Below are 26,229 nucleotides of genomic sequence, written 5' to 3'. Positions count from 1 at the left end.
TTGGTATCAGATTTATACTCATTAGAAGGTTTTTCCACCTCTTGAGAAGATCCTAGAAGAGTCAAGTCATCAAACAAGTCATCAAACAAGTCATCCATGACCACTACATCAAGCTTCGAGGCCACCGATGATTCTCAACCTATCAACTAGCCTTCTTACTTTAATGGAGCCAACTATGCCTATTGGAAGAATATGATGATGCTTTTCATCCAATTAAATGATTTGGGAGCTTGGGGCATCATATTGAGTGGGCATTCTACTCCAACTAGAGTTATGACAGAATGGAGTGAAGAAGAAAGGAAAGTGTTCCAATTCAATGCAAAGGAAATGCACATTTTATTTGTGCACTTGACCCCGATGAATATGGGAGAGTTTCATCTTGTTCCAATGCCAAGGAGATTTGGGACAAACTTGAAATTACTCATAAAGGAACAAATGAGGTAAGATAAACTAATATTAGTTTTCTCAATCATAATTATGAAAACTTCAAGATGAGACCGAATATTAAGAGAATGAACGATCGATTTTCAGTTATTGTCAATGGTTTCAAAGGCTTTAGAGAAGCCATTCCTAATGAGAAACTTGTTAGGAAGATGATCTATAGTCTTCCTAAGTCATGGCAATCCAAGAAGACCACCATTGTTGAAGTAAAGAACCTAAAGACCCTCAATCTAGATTGCTCATTAGGTCTTTGCTTATTCATGAGATGATGGTGAATGAAGAAGAAGAAGAAGAATAAGAAACAAAGATGAGAAAAATAAGGAAATTGAAAAGAAAAAAACGTTGGTGTTGCTCTCAAGTCCACTAAAGAAGAAAGTGACTCAAACGAAAATGATAAAGATGAAGAAATGGCAATGTTTGCCAAAAGATTCAAGAGGTTCATGAGGTCCAACAAAGCAAGTATATTCCAAAGAAAGAAGGTCTTCAAAAATGAATCAAAGGAGAAGGATTCTATTATTTGCTATGAGTACAAAAAGCCTGGGCATTTCAAGTTTGAATGCCCACAATTGAAGAAGAAGTGATCCTCCAAGAAGAAACACAAGGCACATGTAGCTACATGGAATGATGATGAGTCCTCCAATAATGAAGAGAATGAAGTAGCCAACTTGTGTCTCATGGAAATAGAAAATGATTCCAAGGTAACCTCTAATTCATCACTAATTCATCTATTTCAATTGATTATTCTTTTGATGAATTACAAGAGGCTTATGATGAATTAGCCTTAGAATATGAGAGCATGATTTCTAAGCACAAGAAAAATATTTCAAAATTGAAAGATGAAAATGCTCTACTTTCTAAGACTAATCTTGAACTTGAAAGTCAAATCAAATATATGCAAGTCAAACTTGAAGAGTTTAAAAGAAAAATCAATACTTGCATAACTTACTTTCAAGAGTTCATGATCATCTTAAGGCTTCTTTTAACTATGTTGGGACAAAAAGATTTGGAAAAGGTGAACATTCAAAACCCAATTATGTTAAAAATAACTTTAATTATTACAAATATAGAGGTCCCCAAAAAACCTCAAATAGAGAAGTTATTAGAAGTATATGGTTCCTAAATGGACAAGAATATTGGGAACTAATGTTAATGGACCCAAAAGAACTTAGGCACCAAAAATCAAAACTTAATTTATGTTTGTAGGTGAAGCATTGCTACAAGGCACAAAGCAAAAGTTCAAATTCATGGTACCTTGATAGTGGATACTCAAGACACATGACCGGTGATAAGAGACTGTTGTTGGAGTTTAAAGCTAAAAGTGGAGGAGGAGTAACCTTTGGTGACAACTCAAAAGGTCACATTAAAGGAATTGGTTCTATTGGTAACAACTCTTCCATTCTTATTGAAAATGTTTTGTATGTGAATGGGTTGAAGCATAATCTACTTAGTATTAGTCAATTATGTGATAATGATACAATGTCTTATTTGAGTCGAATGGTTGCAAAATTATGGACATTGCATCAAATAGGATTATGCTTGTTGGTTATAGGATATGAATTATCTATATGGTGCATTTAGATAATATTGATATTTCTAATGTATGCTTGGTTGCTAAGGATGAACATGATTGTTGGTTATGACATATAAAACTTGGACATACTAGCATGAGTATTTTACAAAAACTTGTTCAAGATAATCTAGTACGAGGTTTGCCTAAGATAAAATTTGATCTTGATAAGATTTGTGATGCATGTGCTAAGGGCAAACACAAAAGATCTTCTTTTAAACCTATTAATGATGTATCATATAGTAGAGTATTACAGTTGATTCATATAGATCTTTTTGGGCCTATTAGAACTACTAGCTTGGGTGGAAAACAATATTCATTTATCTTGGTAGATTACTATTCTAGATTCACTTGTGTTATTTTCTTTAAGTACAAAAGATGAATCTTTAGAAAGTTTCATTACTTTCTCTAAAATAAATCAAAATGAAAAAGGTTACTCAATTTCAAGTGTTAGGAGTGACCATGGAACTGAATTTCAAAATCTTGGTTTTGATGAAATCTGTAATTCTAATGGAATTAGCCATAATTTTTCGACCCCTAGAACCCCTCAACAAAATAGAGTTGTTGAGAGGAAAAATAGAACTTTAGAAGAAATAGCTAGGATCATGCTTTGTGAAAACAATTTGCCAAAGTATTTTTGGGAGAAAGCCACAAATACCACTTGTTATGTGATTAATAGAGTAATGATTATGTCTATTTTAAAGAAAACTTCATATGAACTTTTCAAAAATAAAAAGTCTAGCATTATTTATTTTCATCTTTTTTGATACAAGTGTTTTGTATTAAATAATGGAAAAGACAATCTTGGTTAATTTGATGCAAAAAATGATGAAGGAATTTTCTTGGTTATTCTTCAAATTTTAAAGCTTATCGAGTCTTTAATAAAAAGAACTCTAGTGGTAGAAGAGTTCATACATGTTGTTTTCGATGATAATCTCATTCCGAGGAAGGGTTTTTGTATTGATGATGATATAGGTATATTAAATCCAAATGAAGTTGGTGAATCATCATTGAACGAAATAAAGAATGAGAAAACTCAAGATGACCTCAAGAATCTAACTCTAGAAGAAAGGGAGATCTCATGCTCAAGTGAGTAGCTATGTTAAAGATGGTGAAATTTGTGGTGATCCATCCAAAGGGGTAACAACTAGATCTTCTCTTAAGAACATTTATAATTTTTTTGCATTTATCTCATGCATAGAGTCTACGAATGTCAAAGAAGCATTAAATGATGAACATTGGATTATGGCTTTGCAAGAAGAGTTAAATCAATTTGAGAGAAGTAAAGTATGTACATTAGTTGAAAGGCGTCTATTATATGTACTAAATGGGTTTATATAAACAAATTAGATGAGAGTGGTAACATAGTGAGAAATAAAGCTAGACTAGTTGTTTAAGTATATATTCAAGAAGAAGGAAAAGATTTTGATGAAACTTATGCTCTCGTAGCTAGGATGAAGGTAATTATGATGTTATTAGCATTTGCATGTTATCATAGGTTTTTTATATCAAAATGATGTTAAAATTTCTTTTCTAAATAGTTTTATAAAAGAATTATAGGTGGAACAACCTCCAGGACTTAAGGATTCAAAATTTCCAAATCTTGTTTTAAATAGACAAAAGCTTTGTATGGTTTAAAACAAGCTTCTCGAGCTTGGTATGAAAGATTGTCAAATTTTATTGTTAAAAAATGTTTTTCAAAAGGGAAGGCTGACACTACTTTATTTATAAAAAAATATAAGGATTTATTAGTAGTGTTGATGATATTATTTTTGGATCTATTAATAATAATATTTGCCAAGAATTTGCTAAGTTAATGCAAGGTGAGTTTGAGATTAGCATGATGGATGAGCTCTCATTTTTCTTGGGACTCCAAATCAAGCAAAGGAAATATGACATCTTTATCAATTAAGAAAATTACATCAAATATATGCTCAAGAAGTTTTGATTAGAGGATGTAAAACCCCAAGCCACTCCTATGAGCTCATCTATAAAGCTTGACAATGATGAGGAAAGTAAGTGTGTAGATGTTAAACTTTATAAGTCTATGATTGGATCATTGCTTTATTTTATCACAATTAGACCAGGCATCAAGTTTAGTGTTTTCTTATGTACTAGATTTCAATCGTCTCCTAAGGAATCATATTTACAATCCATTAAGAGAATCTTTAGATACCTTAGAGATGCTCCTAGTATATGACTTTGGTATCATAGAGACTCTAACTTCAGCTTGTATGCCTTCTCAGATGTGGATTATGGAGGTTGTAAATTAGATAGGAAAAACACCTTCATTACTTGCCAATTCTTAGGAAGTATGTTGGTTTCATGGTTTTCAAAGAAACAAAATAGTGTAGCATTATTAACCACTGAGGTGGAATACATTTTGGCCAATAGTTGTTGTGCTCAAGTTTTATGGATGAAACAACAACTAATAGACTACGGAATTGATGTATGTACTATTATTATCAAGTGTAACAATATTATTGTTATTTGTCTCACCAAAAATCCCATCCAACATTCTAGAACCAAACACATTGAAATTAGACATAATTTCATTAGAGATCATGTTTATAATATAATACAAAAATTTAAATGTTTATTGTTGTTCTACATATTCATATGTAGCTATATATATTTCTACATATTTTTTACTTATACCCATTTATATATATATATATTGTTAAGTTCATTGTTATTTTTCGATTCTCCTTTAATCTTAAATACCTTGAATATTGTGGACTCTTTTGAGTTTTGGGAAGTAATGTTAGTGTACTTGTGTATATTGCTTCCTTTTGTAGGTTGACCTATCCCGTTTTTGCCAATATGTCTAAGTGAGCTCGTTCTTCCCGATCCCACCCTCCTCCTCTTAATCCACCTCCAAATCATAATCCCAATCCCATTCCAAATCCAAACGAGTTTACTATTCAAAACTCATTCTTTAATGAATCTGGTCGCCAAAATCTTTTGCATTGTTATTCGTAATTCTTTGAGTCTTTACCACTTAGGGGTGAGTGTTTGCCTTCTCTTTCCACCATGACCAAGCTTAATTTCAAATACCTTCCGCAACTCTAATATTGGAAACTATATAACACCTTCGAAATCAAACCCGTTGTCTTTCAATAACTTGTTCATATTTTCTATTCAAATGTTGTTTGTGTTGTTGATCAAACTCTAAATGCCACTATTAGTATTCGATTCTATATCGTGGGGCAATAACTTCACATAGATGTCACTTCCATAGCCCGAGACTTAGGTCTAGAAGTTAAGGGTATAGACAATAAAAGATATATTGTTGACTCCCCTTATAATGTTGGCCATACTGTCAATACCCTAGACATTTATAAGCACTTTTTGCACCTCATTATTGCTTGGAGGTTTCGACCATCCGGTGGTAAATTCTCCACCCTTCGTACCGTTGATATTTGGTGGATTCATTGCTATAAACAAATAATATTTTCACAAATTATCTTTAGTGATCTTGTCAACCCCATCAACAACTTCCAATCTAAGAAATTTGATACCCTTGTTTATGGTTGTCTTCTTAGCTACATCTTTGTCAAAGTCGGTATAAATGTCTCTCTAGATCCCGTTATTCCCTTAATCTCCTACCTTGATATTAAATTTCTTCGTAAATCGGGATAGGAAAAGATTGGAATGACGTGGACAAGAAAAGAGAAGCAAGCTGCAGGCTCTACCTCTGATGCACCTCAGTCTTATGGCGATGATCTGATACGAGATGTCGATGATCGAACAAACCATGTTCTTGTCGATCCCCCTTTAGTTTGCAGTGAGGATGCAAGTGTAACATCCTTAATACCGGGTTAGTGACCAAATTGAAATATTTTAGAATTTGTTGGTCAAAGTAAAATAGTTGAATAGTTTAATGATTTATTTGGAAATGTTTCCAGAAAGTTGTTAGTAATTATTAAAGGAATTAAAGGGCAAAATGGTCATTTGTCATAAAAGATTTGTTTTATCTCTTTAAGAAGAGATAAACACGTTGGGGGGAGAGTATCTGGAAAACTCTTCTTCTTCTTGCTTTCTTCTTCTCCAACGTGCTGAGCAAAGGTGAGTTTCTATTTAGTTGATTATTTGTTGATTTTATGGTTGGGTTTTGATCATTAGGTGATAACTAAGCTTAAGGAAAACTTAAGTTATCTTAAAATCAAAAGATGAAGAAGTTACAAAAGATTAAAGAGAAGGAGTTTTTGAATGAAATCTTGAAATAGAATTGATAAGTTGAATTTGAAGATAAATTTGACTTTTCATCAATCTAGTTAAGACATATGAAGTGTTAGAAGTGGAATTAAATCATGTTGCAAAGTTGGTATAATTCTTGAATCTCATAAGGAGGATAGGATTTTGGGGTTTAAGATGAAATAAATGAGTATATATTAGTTTAAATAGATGTATAAGAGTTAAGAATAAAAAAGGGATGAAATATGAAGAGTTGAGAGAATAAAGAAGGGATTTTCGTGTTCAAAGTATCATTTCTAGGTTGTGTGCATCGATGCAGCTTCAATGTGCATCGATGCATCCCCTTAAAATGAAAACATCGAAGGTAATTTGTGTATCGATGCATGGGTAGTGCATCGATGCACATGTTAAAGAAAGCATCGATGCAATGTAGAATGCATCGATGCACTTTAAGGGGAAATTGAAATACACATTTCTTTTGGTCTAAGAAATGATAAATTAAAGTATATCAATGGGATACTGATATATATCAATGTATGATTATGTAGATATCGAACATAACAAGTTCCGAAACGAATATTGAGTTAAGATTCGATCGAAAGAGAGGAAATCATAAAAGTGGATTGGAACTTAGTGAGGCCAAGGTGAGTGCATCTTATTTGTATAAGATTATATGGAAATTGGACTTGTGATAAGTCTATTTCCTATAGTAATATCTTATTAAGTCTTGATTATAAGTATGTTAACAATATGGAGTGTATGTATGTTTGATTATATGAATTGATATGTTTTTGTATGTGCTATGTGGTTTATGTAAAAACACTATTAAGTGTTAATGAGAGAATATAAAATAAGTTATGAATTATAGGAATATAGAAGAAAGTCAAGAGATGTATAGAAATGAAAATAGATATTTATGAAGAGTCATAAGAGAACAAATATAAGTCATATGATAATGAAATATGAGACTATGTGAATACATGGTTATGAGATAAAATATGTAATAATAGGAAAATATGATGAAAGTGAGTTCATGAGAAGTGATAGGAACTAGGTAAACATGAGTTGGACAAGTACATAGTGGTATGATCCATTATGAGAATTAGTATAATAGAGATTTTTTATTTAATGAGAGTTAAGGGAACTAAATAAGATTGAGTTATAGAAGGGAATTCGAATAGTATATCAATTAGGAAACTTGAATATAAAGGGATGTTACAAATATGTAAGATAAGTTATATGATAAATATCAATGGAGCTATATGAAAATATTATAATCAATATATGAAATTGAATTAAGTAAATAGATTAAATTAATACATAAATAAAAATACTATTAAATGATATATGTTTAGAAATACGACATAATTTATATACTCTAAGGGAATACAAAGAAATGGAGTATAAGGTAGATGATATGATATAAGTTATTATATACATATATGATATATGTTATCAAGTAATATGAAAGGACTCTGAAAATTTATATAAGCTATGTGAAAGTGTTCTAGGTGTTTCTATGTGTTATATGAAGTATATATGATCATATGTGAACAAGATATGATATGTATGTTTACATGAATACCTGAGAAATTATCTAAGATATATGATATGATATACGTGATTATACTCACTTTCGATATATGTTATATGACTTGGATCTTTGTGACTACGTGAGAAAGTATATAAGCTATGTGACATGTAAATGTGAATCATATGAAAATGTTCTACGCGTAAGTGAACTATGTGTATATATGAATATGTGAAATGACAATGCTCATGTTATGTGTCTTGAGAGCTAGAGGTATAGTTGGCATGCCAAGAGTCGAGGGTCTACGCGGTCCTTCGGGACATATATGTATTCCTTGGAACATGTGTGATGTCTTTTGAGACACATACTTGATCCTTTGTATATGTATATGATTCTTAAGGAATTTTCTACGTGGTCCTTAGGGACATTTTATATGGCACTTCGGTGCAATTCTACGCGGCACTTCGGTGCAATTCTACGTAGCACTTCGGTGCATTTATATGAGCTGCGGTGACAACATTTGTGCACAACCTCCATAGACTCACATATCCATAGTTCTCACATGTGTACATGGGCTAATAAAGAAATAACAACAAACATATAGTACATGTGACTTGTATTCTTTTATGTTATGAATGATATTATATGATTTATATGATGATATGTGGATTGTATGATTAAATGAGTCAAATGTTGGTTAAAAGGTTAGGTATTTGAGGATATATATTAAGTGATATAAACGACAATAATATTGATAACGAAATAAGGCTAATGATGGAAATGATGGGTGATGAGTATATGTGTGTGTATATGTTCTTACATGTAATGATATATTGCATAGATGTTATAGGGATTTGTTACATGAATAAGGGTATGAGTGATAGAGTAATTGGTCATGCATGATTACAAGCTATAGTTTATATAATATGCTTATTTGCCTCACTAAGTAATAGACTTAGCGTGTGATTGTTTCACACGTAGGTTACAGAAGTGAGAAGAGTAAAGAGCAAAGTGGAGCAAGACAGGTCAGTTACTTCTTACCGGAGATCAGATCAGAAAAGATGTATTGAATTAGATGTATTATGTACATTGAAAATAGTTGGCATGTAATTAATATTTTGAATTGTATATGCTCTAAACGATTTTGCAAAAACATTTAAGCTCGGAATAGTTCTGGAAATCTTTTGAATAAGTTACAGGTATAAAAGTTTTAAATTACTCACTATTTTATACAAGTAAATGTTTTGAAAAGTCAATGTGACACCTCAGACTCGGATTCGGGTCGGGTATGGGTTGGGGGTGCTACATTTAATGATATCAAAGCTAAGGTTTATCCGATTCTAGGCTTAAATCGAAGTCAAATGAGTTTTAAAAATGTGTACATGCCAACATAAAGTGAAAATTTCTGATCTGATAGTGTAAGGAGTGTGTTGTCTTCCTAATAGAATTAGATTGCTAAGTTATAATAGAAGTATGATTATGATAATTCCGAAATAAAGTGAAAGGTGATATTCCTGATTATTATAGCTATTCACATGCCCTGGTCAGGCAGGATGAAGAGTGGACACATCAGGAAATGCCTCGTAAGCTCAAATGATGATTTCAGGAATTTGAAATCAAATCAGAATAGTGATATACGGTATTCATTGTTTTGAATTGGAAAAGTAATATGGAATATTTTGTTATTTTGTGGATAAGATAGAATATGGTGAACAAGTGTCACCATAAGAGCGTTAGAAGATCAAGTGAGGTGGTTATCATTGGTAGAAGAGTTTAAGAATAAGTGCATCAGTGATATTTTTATAAGATGAATGAAATCAGAGTTATGGATTTGAACAAAGGGGTAGTATTGAGTATAAGCAAGAGTGTGAATATGATAAGGGTTGGTACTTTAGAAGAAAGAGTTAGTGTTGGCTAACAAGATTACATGATGAAAATTGTGTTGATTATATGAATATGATATAGTGAAGGAAATAATGATTCTTATGTTTGAGGGGAAGTAAGGGAGTATGAAAGAAAAGACATGATCGATGTTATAAGGATATTTTGATTTATGGAAAGTAATGGAATAAGGAAAGAAAAGGATAGAGTTACAGCATTAGATATGATAAGAGTTATACAAGAAGTATCGATTATAAGTTGATATAGAAATGAGAAAAGTGCGTAAAGTAATATGAAAAGATCATGTGTATTGAAGTACAGACAAGGATTAAGAAATGATGAAAGGTTGGATGTATATGATTGTTTAATCAGGGCTTGTGCCCTAGATTGAATAGTTGTTATTAATTAGATGTATTATCAAAGTATAACGTGGAATTGGATTTGGAAAGATATTCTGAGTATGTAAAATAAGATAAGGATTTTGTATACGAACAAGAATTTTGGGCAATTCATATGGATTATAAGAGTTACGAAGATGCGATGAAGATCGATAAGTAGAGATAAGTATAAGAGATATAAAAAGAGCATGAGAGTCTGAAGAAAAGATATGATATATGTTACAATGAGGTTTTTATTTGTGAATGAGTAAAGGGATAAGGAAATTAAATGAAAAAGGAAATAAGGTTTAATAAGTTAAGGAAATAAATGATATGATCTACGAGACAAGAAGATGGTGATTTATGAATAATTAATTTGATATAGAGAAATTAATTGAAATAAGAGTTTGGTTAGTGTCTACGGGATGAGTAACATTATATGGATTTTAGGAAGGTCAAAGGAAAATGTAAAAATTTAAAGAGTGGGAAAGATATATAAAGATTGGATTCTTTGGAAATTGAAGGTAAATCACTGATTATAAATTACGAAGGAATAAGTTGAAAAAGCAACATGAGAACATTAGAAGATATGTTCTTATCAAGATGTACAGTGAAAAATCCAAGGACGAATTTTCTTTAAAGGAGAGGAGATTTGTAACATCCTCAATACCGGGTTAGTGACCAAATTGAAATATTTCAGAATTTTTTGGTCAAAGTAAAATAGTTGAATAGTTCAATGATTTATTTGGGAATATTTCCATAAAGTTGTTAGTAATTATTAAAGGAATTAAAGGGCAAAATGGTCATTTGTCATAAAAGATTTTTTTTATCTCTTTAAGAAGAGATAAACACGTTGGGGGAGAGTATCTGGAAAACTTTTCTTCTTCTTGCTTTCTTCTTCTCCAACGTGCTGAGCAAAGGTGAGTTTCTATTTAGTTGTTTATTTGTTGATTTTATGGTTGGATTTTGATCATTAGGTGATAACTAAGCTTAAGGAAAGCTTAAGTTATCTTAAAATCAAAAGATGAAGAAGTTACAAAATATTAAAGAGAATGAGTTTTGGAATGAAATATTTAAATAGAGTTGATAAGTTGAATTTGAAGATAAATTTGACTTGTCATCAATCTAGTTAAGACATATGAAGTGTTAGAAGTGGAATTAAATCATGCTGCAAAGTTGGTATAATTCTTGAATTTCATAAGGAGGATAGGATTTTGGGGTTTAAGATGAAATAAATGAGTATAGATTAGTTTAAATAGGTGTATAAGAGTTAAGAATAGAAAAAGGGATGAAATATGAAGAGTTGAGAGAATAAAGAAGGGATTTTCGTGCTCAAAGTATCATTTATGGGTTGTGTGCATCGATGCACTCTCAAATAAATGAACATCGAATGCAATTGGTGCATCGATGCATAAGGAGTGCATCGATGCATCCCCTTAAAATGAAAACATCGAAGGTAATTTATGTATCGATGCATGGGTAGTGCATAGATGCACATGTTAAAGAATGCATCGATGCACTGTATAATGCATCGATGCACTTCAAGGGGAAATTGAAATAGACATTTCTTTTGGTCTAAGAAATGATAGATTAGAGTATATCAATGGGATACTGATATGTATCAATGTATATTATGTAGATATCAAACATGAACAAGTTCTGAAACGATTATCGAGTTAAGATTCGATCGAAAGAGAGGAAATCATAAAAGTGGATTGGAACTTAGTGAGGCCAAGGTGAGTGCATCTTATTTGTATAAGATTATATGGAAATTGGACTTGTGATAAGTCTATTTCCTATAGTAATAGCTTATTAAGTCTTGATTATAAGTATGTTAACAATATGAAGTGTATGTATGTTTGATTATATGAATTAATATTTTTTGTACGTGCTATGTGGTTTATGTAAAAACACTATTAAGTGTTAATGAGAGAATATAAAACAAGTTATGAATTATAGGAATATAAAAGATAAGTCATGAGATGTATGGAAATGAAAATAGATGTTTATGAAGAGTCATAGGAGAACAAATATAAGTCATATGATAATGAAATATAAGACTATGTGAATACATGGTTATGAGATAAAATATGTAATAATAGGAAAATATGATGAAAATGAGTTCATGAGAAGTGATAGGAACTAGGTAAACATGAGTTGGACAAGTACATAGTGGTATGATCCATTATGAGAATTAGTATAATAGAGATTTTTGATTTAATGAGAGTTAAGGGAACTAAATAAGATTGAGTTATAGAAGGGAATGCGAATAGTATATCAATTAGGAAACTTGAATATAAAGGGATGTTACAAATATGTAAGATAAGTTATATGCTAAATATCTATGGAGCTATATGAAAATATTATAATCAATATATGAAATTGAATTAAGTAAATAGATTAAATTAATACATAAATAAAAATACTATTAAATGATATATGTTTAGAAATACAACATAATTTATATAATCTAAGGGAATACAAAGAAATGGAGTATAAGGTAGATGATATGATATAAGTTATTATATACATATATGATATATGTTATCAAGTAATATGAAAGGACTCTGAAAATTTATATAAGTTATGTGAAAGTGTTCTAGGTGTTTCTATGTGTTATATGAAGTATATATGATCATATGTGAACAAGATATGATATGTATGTTTACATGAATACCTGAGAAATTATCTAAGTTATATGATATGATATACGTGATTATATGCACTTTCGATATATGTTATATGACATGGATCTTTGTGACTACGTGAGAAAGTATATAAGCTATGTGACATGTAAATGTGAATCATATGAAAATGTTCTAAGCGTAAGTGAACTATGTGTTTATATGAATATGTGAAATGACAATGCCCATGTTATGTGTCTTGAGAGCTAGAGGTATAGTTGGCATGCCAAGAGTCGAGGGTCTACGCGGTCCTTCGGGACATATATGTATTCCTTGGAACACGTGTGATGTCTTTTGAGACACATACTTGATCCTTTGTATATGTATATGATTCTTAAGGAATTTTCTGCGTGGTCCTTAGGGACATTTTATATGACACTTCGGTGCAATTCTATGCGGCTCTTCGGTGTAATTCTATGTGGCACTTCGGTGCATTTATACGAGCTATGGTGACAACATTAGTGCACAACCTCCATAGACTCACACATCCATAATTCTCACATGTGTACATGGGCTAATAAAGAAATAACAACAAACATATAGTACATGTGACTTGTATTCTTTTGTGCTATGAATGTATTATATAATTTATATGATGATATGTGGATTGTATGATTAAATGAGTCAAATGTTGGTTAAAAGGCTAGGTATAAGAGGATATGTATTAAGTGATATAAACGACAATAATATTGATAACGAAATAAGGCTAATGATGGAAATGATGGGTGGTGAGTATATGTGTGTGTATATGTTCTTACATGTAATGATATATTGCATAGATGTTATAGGGATTTGTTACATGAATAAGGGTATGAGTGATAGTAGTAATTGGTCATGCATGATTACAAGCTATAGTTTATATTATATGCTTATTTGCCTCACTAAGTCATAGACTTAGCGTGTGATTGTTTCATACGTAGGTTACAGAAGTGAGAAGAGTAAAGAGCAAAGTGGAGCAAGACATGTCAGTTACTTCTTACCGGAGATCAGATCAGAAAAGATGTATTGAATTAGATGTATTATGTACATTGAAAATAGTTGGCTTGTAATTAATGTTTTGAATTGTATATGCTCTGAAAAATTTTGCAAAAACATTTAAGCTCGGAATAGTTCTGGAAATCTTTTGAATAAGTTATAAGTATAAAAGTTTTAAATTACTCACTATTTTATACAAGTAAATGTTTTGAAAAGTCAATGTGACACCTCAAACTCGGATCCGGGTCGGGTACGGGTTGGGGGTGTTATAGCGAGTGCGATTTCACCTTACTTCCAGACATTCATAGAGATAATGGACATGAGGTTTGCTACCTTAGAGTCTCAATTGTCTGAGATTGATGCTCAGCAGTTATCTTTGAAGGTGATGTATGTAGACTCCTGACGTGATCTTCATGCTAGATTTGACATGGTGAAAGATAGGTTGATGCTCTTTTTCGTGACTTTGCTTCCTTTTGCACTCTATCTTCGGATCATGATCTTTCTTTGTCGGATGCCTGATCGCTCTTCTTTTATTGATTGTTTATTTTGTGCTCATGTTCGACATTGCATTTAGACTTGGTTAGATTTTTTTATCTTTCGGTTGTGGATGTTTAATTTCATACTTTTGTTATGCCTTTGGATTTTTATGCACATGGATGTTTATATGTGATATTTAAGTCATTTTGGATGCTTGATATGGTTTCTAATATTTGATATTTGAGACATTATGTTTTATAACCATGTATATTTCTTTAAGAATATTATTTATGTTGACTAAACTCATTTGGTAAGTTTGATCTTCACAAATTTTATTTATATCTTATTTTTTAAACCTTTTGATTTAACAAAAAGGGAGAAATGTTAGAGTAAGGGGAGTAGTTATTTTCAAGAAAATCTTAAAAAAAATCTTACAATTTTTCAAAAGTTTTTTTTATATAAAAAAAGGGGAGATTGTTGAACCATGCTTTGTGATTTTGATATAACAAAAGTAAATAAGTTTAAAGAAAATTGAAGGTTATTTTTAATTCGATTTTTAAACTTATATTTGATTCTACCATTCAAATATAGAAACCATTTTTTAAGTTAAAAACTTCATAATTACTTCTTACTCATTTGAAAAATTCAAGTTATATATTGGAAATATTTTTCAAACATTTTTACAAAGGGTTTTGGATCTTAATCGATTCAAAAATCAATTTTAACATTGTAGTATCGATACTTCAAGAACAGTACTGGTATTGTTCATGTCGTACCATAGTGATGTGTAAAAATAAACTGAAGTATCGATATTGATACCGATATCCCTTTTATGTTTTTGGCAAACTCGATTTCAGTAGGCTATTTTTGTACTGATACTCTATGAGTGTTGATACAAGTATCGGTACTCTAGGTGGAGTACCGATACTCCTCTCTTACCAACGACTATATTTTTGTATTTAATGTAGGTAGTACCGATACTCCAAGCCCGAGTACCGATACTCAAGGCATCTAGGCAACATTTATTGCAGGAAAATTCTTCCCAACAACTTTATTAACTCCCACAGTAACCCAAATGACTAGAATTGAATGAAGTAAAAACAAGATTCTAAGTCATATGTGAAGACAAGAGATCATAGAGAAAGCTAAAGTAATCAATTTGAGCCAAAATCAAGTCAACATTCTTCAATATTCTTTTTTGCTTTCAAAGAACACTTTTGCACTCATTTGTTTCATTTTGTTGAGTGTTTTTCCTTGTTCTTGAAATGTGCAAACACATTCCTAGTGAGGTTTCCTAATTTGATATTTGTAATTTCTTCTTAGGAATGGTTGAACACTTAAGACTTTGGGGTATAATTCTTAGTGTTGTGTAAGGTTACACCTTGTCCTAAAAGGTTAGAACAAATTAGTGAATTTGTTGAAATCCTTAGTTGGGAAGCTAAGGTAGTGAATGTAAACTTCATTAAGGGAGTTAAACCACTCTATAATCATTGTGTCAATTTCTTACTTCTTTCAAAAGCTTCCAACAACTTTTTAATTTGTCAATTCACCCCCACTTGGCACTTTTTCGGTTGATCGATAGAGCATCATAAATCCCAACATTTTTGGGTAAAGTACATAAATGACCACATAACTAAGGGTCGAGTCATGAAATGACCACCATTTTAAAATTTGTGTTAATATGACCACTGGACTATTTAAATAGTTTCAATATAACCACTTGTCGTTAACATTTAACGAGAGTGTTTATGTGACAGTTAACAAAATTGGTATAATTAGGCTGGGTCCTTGTAAAGTTATGTATTCATGGCGCTGACATCCTACTATGTTTTCTTCCATTTTGGTCACTACTTGTATATGATTTGTTTCCTTGGATTTTCATTAAATGCAATTTGATCTTGATTCTATTTTTAATTCGTCTAATGCCTTAATTTGAGCATTAACTTTAAAATCTTTTATTACAATCATGTATTAAATTTATAGATTAAATCCCCTAGATTTTAAAATTAATCGTTGAGCCAATTCTCAAACTTGTTAACGCTTAAATTGCTAAAAAATCTAATATATTATTATTAATTAATTTAAGATTTTAATATTTTTAAATTAAATTTGATTTATATTTATTTTTAATGATTATATTTATGAAATTATATTTAAAATAAAATAAAAAATTTATTTAACATACTCGAACTCACGAGCACAATTTAAAATCAAAAGATAAATTTATGTTTTGAATCTTAAATATTTTTTTTATGATTATAATTTAAATAATAAATTATTTTTAATGATTTCATATATATATAATCATTAAAAAATAAATGTAAAAACAATAAATTTAGTTTAAAAATATTAAAATCTTAAATCAATTATAAATAAACTATTAGATTTATTTTAGTGATTTAAGTGTTGTCATATTCTCAATTGGCCTAGATGTAAGTTCTCACTTATAATTGATTCTTAAATTTTAGATTTAGCCTATTCTTCTTGTTTAGTTACTAATTCATTTTGGGTTTAAATTCAATTAAGTTATTTTAATTTTTTTGCTTAAACTTGTACAAGTTATATAATATATGTATTACCTCAATAACAAGTGTGAGAATTAGCTTAGTGGTTAAGGCATATGTAGGTTTCCCTTAGGACCCAAGTTAGATTTCTTTCGGTGTCAAAACTCATCGCAAATATTTCCGTTAAATGTTAACTGTGGGTGACTATATTGAAATCATTTAAATAGTTCAATGGTCATATTGATGCAAATTTGAAAATGGTGGTCATTTCTTGACTCGACCCTTAATTATGCCTTCATTTATGTAGTTTACCCATATTTTTTTTTATCTTTAATAGGCATTGTCGTTCATATGTATGAGAAGTAAATGAAAATATAAATACATTTATTATTATAAATTAAATTATGCATCGAATAAAAAATATGTGATATAAATAAATTCTTATATATTAAAATTTTAAATTTTTTGAATCAAATTGGGTGGCCAAAACGGAACAAAAACTCAAGTTCAATAATGATTTTGAAAAGAAAATAATTGGGTGACCAAAACAAATTCATGAAAATAATTGAGTGACTATATTTGTAATTTACCCTTACTATTTTTAACATGATTAATAGTTTGGGGCAAATGAGGTAACAATTTAAACTCCAGGGGACAAAATGTTCTGAAAAATACTTTAGGGACATCTTGGTACAAATGATATACTTTAGGGGACAATGATGAATTTAAACCCACAAATTAAAGTATTATTTTAAGAACTCGAGTAAATATATCTATAAAATAAATATATGATTATTATTAATGATTTTTGAACGTATACTAATTTTATAGTCACATTATTTTAAAAAGAAAAAAAATCTTAGAGCTCTTTATTAATTTGGGGAGAATGCTTTTAGATTACATATTATGATATTGTTAGAAATGTTTACATGACAACCTTTAAAGATGATTTATTTGATTTGATTGAAGAGTAATAATCAATAATTATATGATAGATAATCAATGATTTTAGATATAATCATTAATGAATTAATTATTAATGAAAGATAAATTTAGGATAAAATATACAAATGATCACTAATATTTGAATAATTTTTTATTAAAATTTCAAAAAGTAACAAATTGATCACTAATATTATCGATTTATAATAAATTAATTACTTACGGTTAATGATCGTTACTGGAATTAACAAAATACTAATACAGCGTTTTAAATCGGTGACTGAGTTTGACTCCCCAAAACTTTCGATCATCACTCACAATCCTAAAATCAACTCCCTAAGTTCTGCCGGCGCCGCTAAACTTAAAAATGCTGCTAACCTCAGTCACATGGCTCAACGGGACAGTGCTCTCTTCAGCTTGGTTGGAAACATAAAAACAAGAGGAATTTTTCATTGACTTTGTGGTAGAATTCTATCTAGCTTTTGCATTGACAAAAAACACCGTCAAGAAAATTGAGTTTTTTTTATTACTGCTAACCTCAGTCACCTGTGTTCCTTCATACATGGGGTGCGTTGCTTTGTCAGTGATGGAGCTCGATACACCCGATGCAGCACCGGGAGAAAGACTGGTGAGAATCCTGGCCTAAAGTCACACTTTTCATGGCATATGTTGTTGGATATTTCATGATGAAGTTTGATCAGCCAATGGAAATAGAGGGAAGATTTAACTCATTTCATTGATGCTTTACTTTGGAAACAGAAAAGCATTACTTTTCATGGCATATGTTGTTGGATATTTCATGATGAAATTTGATCAGCCAATGAGAATAGAGGGAGCAACACTTTACTTTTCTCGATAGATTTCCTTTGTCAGTGACCCCTATATTTGTTATTGCTTCAGAACAAAGCATCAGAGGCTAGTAGGATTTTCAGAAGGCAATTCTAACATCATCAAAAATTTTAATGTAGATAGATATATGCTACTCGGATTTAAGTGTGAGGATCAAATACAACTCATATCATACGACCACGTCTCTGAAATGTGTGTCTAGTTTTTATCTTCAAGTCTATGAAAGGATTTGCTTTGGACATAGGTACTTGAAGAAAAATATTCCAAAAGTGCTGACGAAATAATGGTGATTTAAGAAAAGGTATTGGCTCTACAAGTCCATGAAAGATTCATCCAAGTCTAGTTTATCCAGAGACACAATTGTGTTGACATGGTCAGCTTGAAGTCTCAGTTGCTGTTCCCTTGTTAAAAACACTAAGAAACATACATTAAAATGTAGACATCTTTTCCAGCACACGTGATCAAGGAGGGCAATACCAGAAGTTGTACATTAAAAGTGCAGATCACGTTGGTTTGAAGGACTGTGTCCGTGTTAGAGGGTTATAACTTATAACAAGAGTTCATCCAAAATTTTATAATGACCTTAATATTGATACCAGGTTTTGAATTATAAGAAATATTTATAAATTGATAGATTCAACCAATAAAATGAATACTTTCGAAGATTTCGGTATGCAGAACTGAGGGTAGGGTATGGGTATGGGCTCGTATTCTTTTATCTTTCGTGACCTGACCCGACATTGTTGATTCTAATTTTAAGCTAGCAAAGATTTTTTTAATTAAATTAGCAAAGACTCGAGTGTCAAAAGCCATTTTGGTGTTGCCGCAGCAAAATAAAACACAATATTTATATCGGGAGTGCCTTTTTTTCTTCCTTTGGCGTATCAATAATTACAAAGGGATTCGTAAAAAAAGATTTGAGAAAATGAGCCGAGCCGAGCCGAGCAAAATTTTGAATTAAAAGTGTCCCAAGAAAAATCTGGCTAAGCAGAAGAGAAAGAACCCATTTTTTGGCTGTGCATCAAACAACGCTTGCAAAGGAATTCAAATTATTCTTCAATCAACTCAGGCAGATTTAAGCTTGGCAGATGTAGCAGCCAAATAGGAAAGGGTTCTATGGCCAACAAACACAAGGAAAACTCCCAACAAACCAAGTAGTTTCAGTGTTTGGAAAAGATCCAACTGCACCCACAACCATGCATACCAGTTAATGATGGAATCATACACAAACAATGACAATTGACTCGTGCTCAGATTGTTTAAGACGAAGAAGAACTAACCTTCAACCAGAAAAACACATAGAGTAACAGAACTGCTCCGATGCCTACATGGAAGAGAATGGCAAATGTCGCAGAAACAGTATTGGTAGGAAAGTTCTTCAAATTCACCCCCAATTGATATAGCTATTCAAGAACCATCAAAAAGTCCAAATAATAGCATTAGCACATTATTGAAGTAAATATACTTACATTTACATATGCACATATGCATCTTTAACTATAATTATACAGTCTAAAATTATGATTGAATCAAAATATAAAGCTACTAACCCCGAACAAGAATCCAAGTAATGGAAGCAAGGTAAGACCCAGGAAAGCAAGAGAAAGCTCCTTCTGAGGACGCTTTTCGAGAGCCCTGAAGATGTGAGTTATCTCTGCTTTGGGCACATATCTTGAGTAAGGATCAACAGGTTGTGGAGGAGGGCGGGGTGCCTTCTCAGTTGGTTCTGGTAGATCCAACTCAATATGCCCAATGGCTCTTAATAAAGAGTTCTCCTGAAAAAAAAAGATATATGTTATTGTAATATATTCTTGAAAGCATACAAATTGAGAATTTTATAAAGCAAAAGCAACACTTACCATAACAACATCACCAACGGTGAGCTCAATGTCATATCTACCTGAGAGATAGAAGAACTTCTCAACCAGCATAAGAAAATTCTACAAGACAAGCCAGGTAAGATTAATATATAATAAAAAAACATAAACAAAATATTTTCCATCTGAATACTATTGTCAAATCTTAAATAACTGTAGCATAAGCTTAGCTAGTGGAAGAATACTTTATGATAATAGTATAAGGTAACGGATGTCTCATTTCTGAGTGGAATAAAGAAATCACTAATTATTCTAGATACTAACAATAATTTAATCTGTCACACAGCCTAAAATTTCAACTATGAAAGAACCGATACTTAACTAGAATTATTTCAAACTGTTCTCCAGAGTTTCCAACCACAAAGAGGTGCTCAACCTTGCTTTCATGTCTCAATTTGAGCAATACCTGCAAACCGCCAAACTTATCAATAAACTGCCAGAAAGAATACCATTGATTAAAAATGAAGACAAGTATGAACCTGATGTGGCTTAAAAGCAAGTCCACGAGGAGATGTCAATTTAAAGGATACACGTAGCTTTTGGAGATGGTTTGCTGATAATGATATAGCACTTTGTCCAGCTAAATCTAGCCTATAATATATGGTGTAAGACCATAAAAAAAACAAATGTCAGACGTCATTTGAAAAGAAATCAAACATAATAGAGGTGAACATGTAAAAGAGTTGTCAGTTAACACACTTTATCAGTACCCATGACAGTTATCGATTATCAGTACAAAACCAACAAAAGATAAGCAAAGGAGACAGATAACATACTTTTTCTGTGTTTCTATGCTCCCAAGATCACTGACAAGTATAGCGGTTTCTGCATTTTCAATTTTGATAAGTCCTGTGACAAATATTGGTATTTTCTTTTGGCCTCCCGTGACATAAACCTTTTCATCCTCAGGTTTATGGAGCACAATCTACAAAATTCAATTTCACGTGTAAGGAAAACACGGATGAACACAAAGCTTAAACTATAAACCAAAGAATCTGATTACAACCACAATACCTCAAAAACAAATGTGTAACTTCCAACATCTATACTCTTTGGCAAGTCGTTCAAGTTATGTAGCCCAGTTCCAGCATCAAACTCAAGTTCCTATATTTATAATATTTGTAGACATTGAATCAAATTAAACAAAAGGAATGCAAAAGTATAACTTGTGTACAGAAGAAATTACGCCCAGCAAAATGAAAACGGCTTGATAAAACAATAAACCTGGCTTTCAACTACAGATGCATCCTTTGAAACAGAAGTAAAAGCTCCCACAAGCTTCACAGTAAGAGGTGGTACATTTGAACCAAGCACAGTGTTGACTTTAACCTGTTATATTCAAACAAAAGAGTAAAAACAGGAGTAACAAAACCCTAAAACCAGATTTAATGAATCCAAATTTGGTACAAAGAGGCTTATGCATACAAATGAATATAGGAGAGAAAAGCAAGTTAATCCACCGCAGATATGCATCACGTGGGAAAAATCCTTTTTTGATAATTTTTTTTTAAAAAAAGGCCAACAGTTGTCAGCATACACTACATCATATGAGACACTCAGGATCTAAAAATTAGTGTAGTGAAGCAAAATAGAATGCCACTAATGTTAATACCACCAGTCTTTGGATGATAGGTCTCTACCACTTTAGAATAACTTAAGTATTCATGTCAAGGATTTTAACTTTGGACAAACCTGGAGTGAGTCCTTTTGGGTCAATGAAAGCACTGTAGATGGAATTGATAGGATCAGTGGGATGGAAACCCTGCATGGAAAGTGTGAAATTTAAGATCCATTAAGCTCCAGAGCTTTATTACACAAACCAAAGAAAAAGGTTGCCATAACACTGTTGTAAGAAGCTATTGACATTATGAATTTAAGGTCTAGGAAATATAATACCGTCATCCAATTTTATATAAAATAAATACAAATACATTAGAAGGGCCAAAGGAAAACCTTGCCTGTTGCTTTCCAAACAAGCTAAGGAGTCTATTTGGTTGAATAAATCTTTGGCATCACCAGGAACTCCAATACCAAGGAAGAAGTTAGCCAATCTGAGTATCTTGTTGCCTGGAAGCTGCAGAAATAAACCAGAAGGATTACAACAGACTCCCCAAAAAAATAGGAGAAGAAGAGAAAAGGCTAAAAGTGCAATATGAGTGAACTCTCCCAACAAACAGTAAGACTTCCATAACTCACTGCTGCAAATGCTGTTAGTCCTCTAACAACAGACGAGGTGGTTGCTAAGGGACTTTGATGGTCATGTCCATAAAAAGCATATCATCAAAGTAAAGAGCCTCATCGTCTGAAAAATAAGAGACAATAAAAAGGATGGGAAAAATAATTGAAAAAGAAATTGGTAAAACTATTCTTTTTTTGTAGATAAATCATGAATGGAAGTAGGATAAAAATTGAAGAAAAGTAGAACCAATAAAAAATAACATAAAAGGAGTTTGAAAAAAAGAGAAGAAAATATACATACCATATTTCTCAATACTGTCGAAAAGCTTGCTTATATCATTATTTAGAGTACTGACCTGCCCAACAGTAACCAGACATATAAAACGGAATGCGCAAACTAACAATGACATACATAAGCAACAAAAATAATGAAAGCAAACCTTGCTCACTTGAGCAGAGACAATGCACTATCAAAAGACACCATCATATGGCTAACTGAAGTAATGAAATGAAAACAAAAAAAAATCATAGAAATGCAGATTATTTTAAGCTCACTTGACGAGTTTTGCGTTATTCGTGAATTCAAAACATCCCCTCTTCAGCTTAATATGGTTTACGGAATTTAACTAGATGGCTTAGAGAGTTTTAAGGAAGTGCTCATAGCTACACAAAAACAAGGTAGTTCTATGCTTACAAGAAGGAATCCATTTTTCCTTACAAGAGTTCCAACAAGGCCCTCATGGCCACAAGAGGGATAACCACTTTTTTCTTAACAAGATAATTTAATGATAAAATTAAAAAATGATTGAATATCTGGTAATAATCCTTAGATTGCCTTAAACAAACATTGATTAAGATCCACATCTATTAGCTAGATATCACACATGAATTAGGGGCAGAAAATAATCAATTCAGAAACCGCAAAACATATATGGCTAAAAACCAGCAGTTGACTACACACACACACACACACAAAATAAATAAATAAATAAATTACAACACATGAAGTTTAACAAGAGAACATTTCATCATACATTCGAGCTGATTAACAATTCAGATTCATAAATTGGTCAGACCAGGACCAAATAAAAGCAAACAACATGGACTACTTACCAAAGATTGGTCAAGTTCAGAAGATGACAATGAAACAACTCCTGCAAGTGTTTCAAGTGCTATTCCTGCAAAAAGATGACACGTCTTGACAAATAACTATCTCACAACTGAATTGAACAATTGATAAATGAAAAAAAGAAGGTAAATAACATTTATGAAGACATTGTCTTAAAAAAAATTGCTAAATGATGGTTGTGCAGGAAATTGTCTCAAAAAAAATTATAGAAGCTAGAAAAATCTTTACCAGCAGCAAATGCACTGGATTCAGGATTATTTGAACTATAGCGCCACTTGCCATCACTCTGGCTGAAAGCCTGGAAACAATTTGTTACATAAAATCAACCATTCATGAAAAACATATATGCTATAAAATCAAGTTATAGAAGTTGGCTGAAGTAAAAAAAAGTTAACATAAAAATAAGATTAGAAGTTGTGGCAGTTCAAGTAATAAGTCCTCAACAAACACAAATCTCTCTATACCATCAAGTTCAAGTAGTCCCTCCAAAATGATAGGCCTTAACCTGCCTGGATAGATCTGGAGAGAGTAAGCTCTATATGAAAACTCTCCACAAAATTAAATCTAGTAATAATAGCAAACCTTCACTGAGCGGAAAATTTCATCAGCATTAGCAAGATGAACGTCAGCTTTGGAACTCTGATCCAGCATTGACAAAAAATGTATTAGAATGTAAGGGGGGAAACAGAAACAAGTAAAATGCTATAGAATCTGGATAAATAAGGTCCATGGATCAACATAGCAAACAAAGCAGGTATAGTGCATTCTAGAAAACACCTAATATTTATTACATTGGATTCATCATGATAACCAGTATCATGCACTCATTTATTACCTTGGCAAGCACCAAACCTCCTACTGAATAGTGGAAGTCAAGCAATGAACTTGCATCATTGACAGCAGCATTAAGTCTTGTTATAATGTCCTTTTGCAAAGGAATAAAAACAAAATTTAAGAGCCAGGATTTAAAAAAAGTTAAGATATTTTCAATGACAATTTAGTGTGCCAAATTGTTAATTCTATTAAATACCTCAAAAGCTTTATCGTTCATCTTGCATTTCGCCACACTATTTGCTTTTAAAGCATAGAAAAGATCCTTTGGGGTTGACGATGATGACCCAACAGCTTGTGAAATTGAACGGCAAGCTGTGGCGGTTACATTAGGCTTCTTTTGAATTCCAAGAACGTCAAATGTTCTTAGTGCTTCATATGTCTCTTCTAAACTGGTGAGATCAATCACATCAAATATGATGATAGACACTCAGACTGGAAGGGAAATAAACATAAGTTTGACTTTCAACGGTATTAATTCCCCATTATCTCCTAATTTCTTTTCTTAACCAACAAACCAATGAATGGATAAATGTAGTTACAATATAAACAAGGGTCAAGGAAACCTCTTGAAGGATCCATGGTCGGGACTGAAGAGCTCAAGAGCGGCAGATCGATGAAAATCGGAGATCGGATGAAAAATTGAAGCAGCTTCACAGATCGATAGAAAGAGTAAGAGAACCGCAAATCCAACGAGACTAAGACTGCTGGCCATTTCCTGCAATTAAACCCCGACACTCACTCAGTCAATAGCCTCAAAAACTGATATTCATTGACGCAAATATTAAAACTGTTAGTAGGATCTGAAAATTGGAAAGAATTTAATATGGAAACTCTATGGCTTTAGATCAAGAAAAACGGGAAACATACGAAATGTAAATTCGTCGGCATTGTATTTTCCGTTTAAAGTCTTCGCTGTGCGCAAAGTGATTGAGTGCAGTGAGTTAGGACTTGTACTAGCTATGGAAATAAAGCAAGCAGTTGAAATGAAAGGGTGAAATTACCCAATTGGTCCATGTGTTAAGTTGAATTTATGGAGTTTGTCCCTGGACATTTAAGCCTAGGCCCAACAGTTTCAGATTTAGAGTAAGTTGTTAATGAAAATGAGGCTTGGGCAGAGCTCTGGATCTTGGTGACTACAATGGGCTTCCTGTCTCTTGGCAAACAATGCTGTAACCATCGCAATTGTACTCATTGAAAAATGGTTTCAGTGCAATGTACACCATGGTCACATACTACCGAGATTTGTTAGCTGCCGGAGAATTTGTTTATACTCATGTTTCTTGTAACACCCCAATTTAGGGGTTAAATTTAAGAAATTATAAAGTGGTGAATTTAATTGGAATTTTGGACAGAAATTGATGATTAAATTGTAAAGTTTCAAAGTTGACAGACCGTTTTATGAAGTTCAGGAAGTTCAGTGGCTAAACTATTGGTTTACCCATTTTTTATATATGTTGAATTATAAATCTCTTCTTCTCCCCCGTGCGCAGATGCATTTTTTTTCCAGATTTTCCTCTCCAACTACCCTCCTTTCAACTCTGATCTACTCACCGTCCGACCTCCGATCGACGAGCTGAAATTACCATCGTGTTCGTTGTCAACCGAGGAACAAAACCCCTCAAACCTTTCATCGTGAATCATCTCCGTTCGTCGTTAATTTCTGTCGAAAGTATCGTCGGTAATAACTCAGTTTTTGTTGAGTTTTCATCGATTCACGACGATCCGATGATCCGTTTACGACATCTCCCGCACCATCGTGTTCCTTGCATCGTTCCGAGTCCGCCGG

General features: G+C 32.0%; 1 protein-coding gene and 1 pseudogene across 1 annotated transcript in view; both read right to left on the bottom strand.

Annotated features, from left to right (window-relative positions):
* The window catches only part of LOC120177175 (serine/threonine-protein kinase 19-like), a 28,242-nt gene extending 7,944 nt beyond the window's left edge, over positions 1-20,298 (bottom strand). Inside the window, exons 1-2 of the transcript XR_005521389.1 lie at positions 20,294-20,298; positions 15,074-15,075 (exon numbers count right to left, since the gene is read on the bottom strand). The gene's annotated coding sequence lies outside the window, so the exon portion shown is untranslated. The remainder of the gene's footprint in view (positions 1-15,073; positions 15,076-20,293) is intronic.
* LOC120177174 lies at positions 19,291-25,373 on the bottom strand (annotated as a pseudogene).
* Between the last annotated feature and the right edge of the window lie 856 nt (positions 25,374-26,229).

Source organism: Hibiscus syriacus, unplaced genomic scaffold (assembly GCF_006381635.1).
Source record: "Hibiscus syriacus cultivar Baekdansim isolate YM2019G1 unplaced genomic scaffold, ASM638163v2 tig00112285_pilon, whole genome shotgun sequence".
Taxonomy (NCBI): Eukaryota; Viridiplantae; Streptophyta; class Magnoliopsida; order Malvales; family Malvaceae; genus Hibiscus; species Hibiscus syriacus.
Note: the sequence above shows the minus strand (reverse complement) of the source record. Positions and strands in the feature narration are given on the sequence as shown.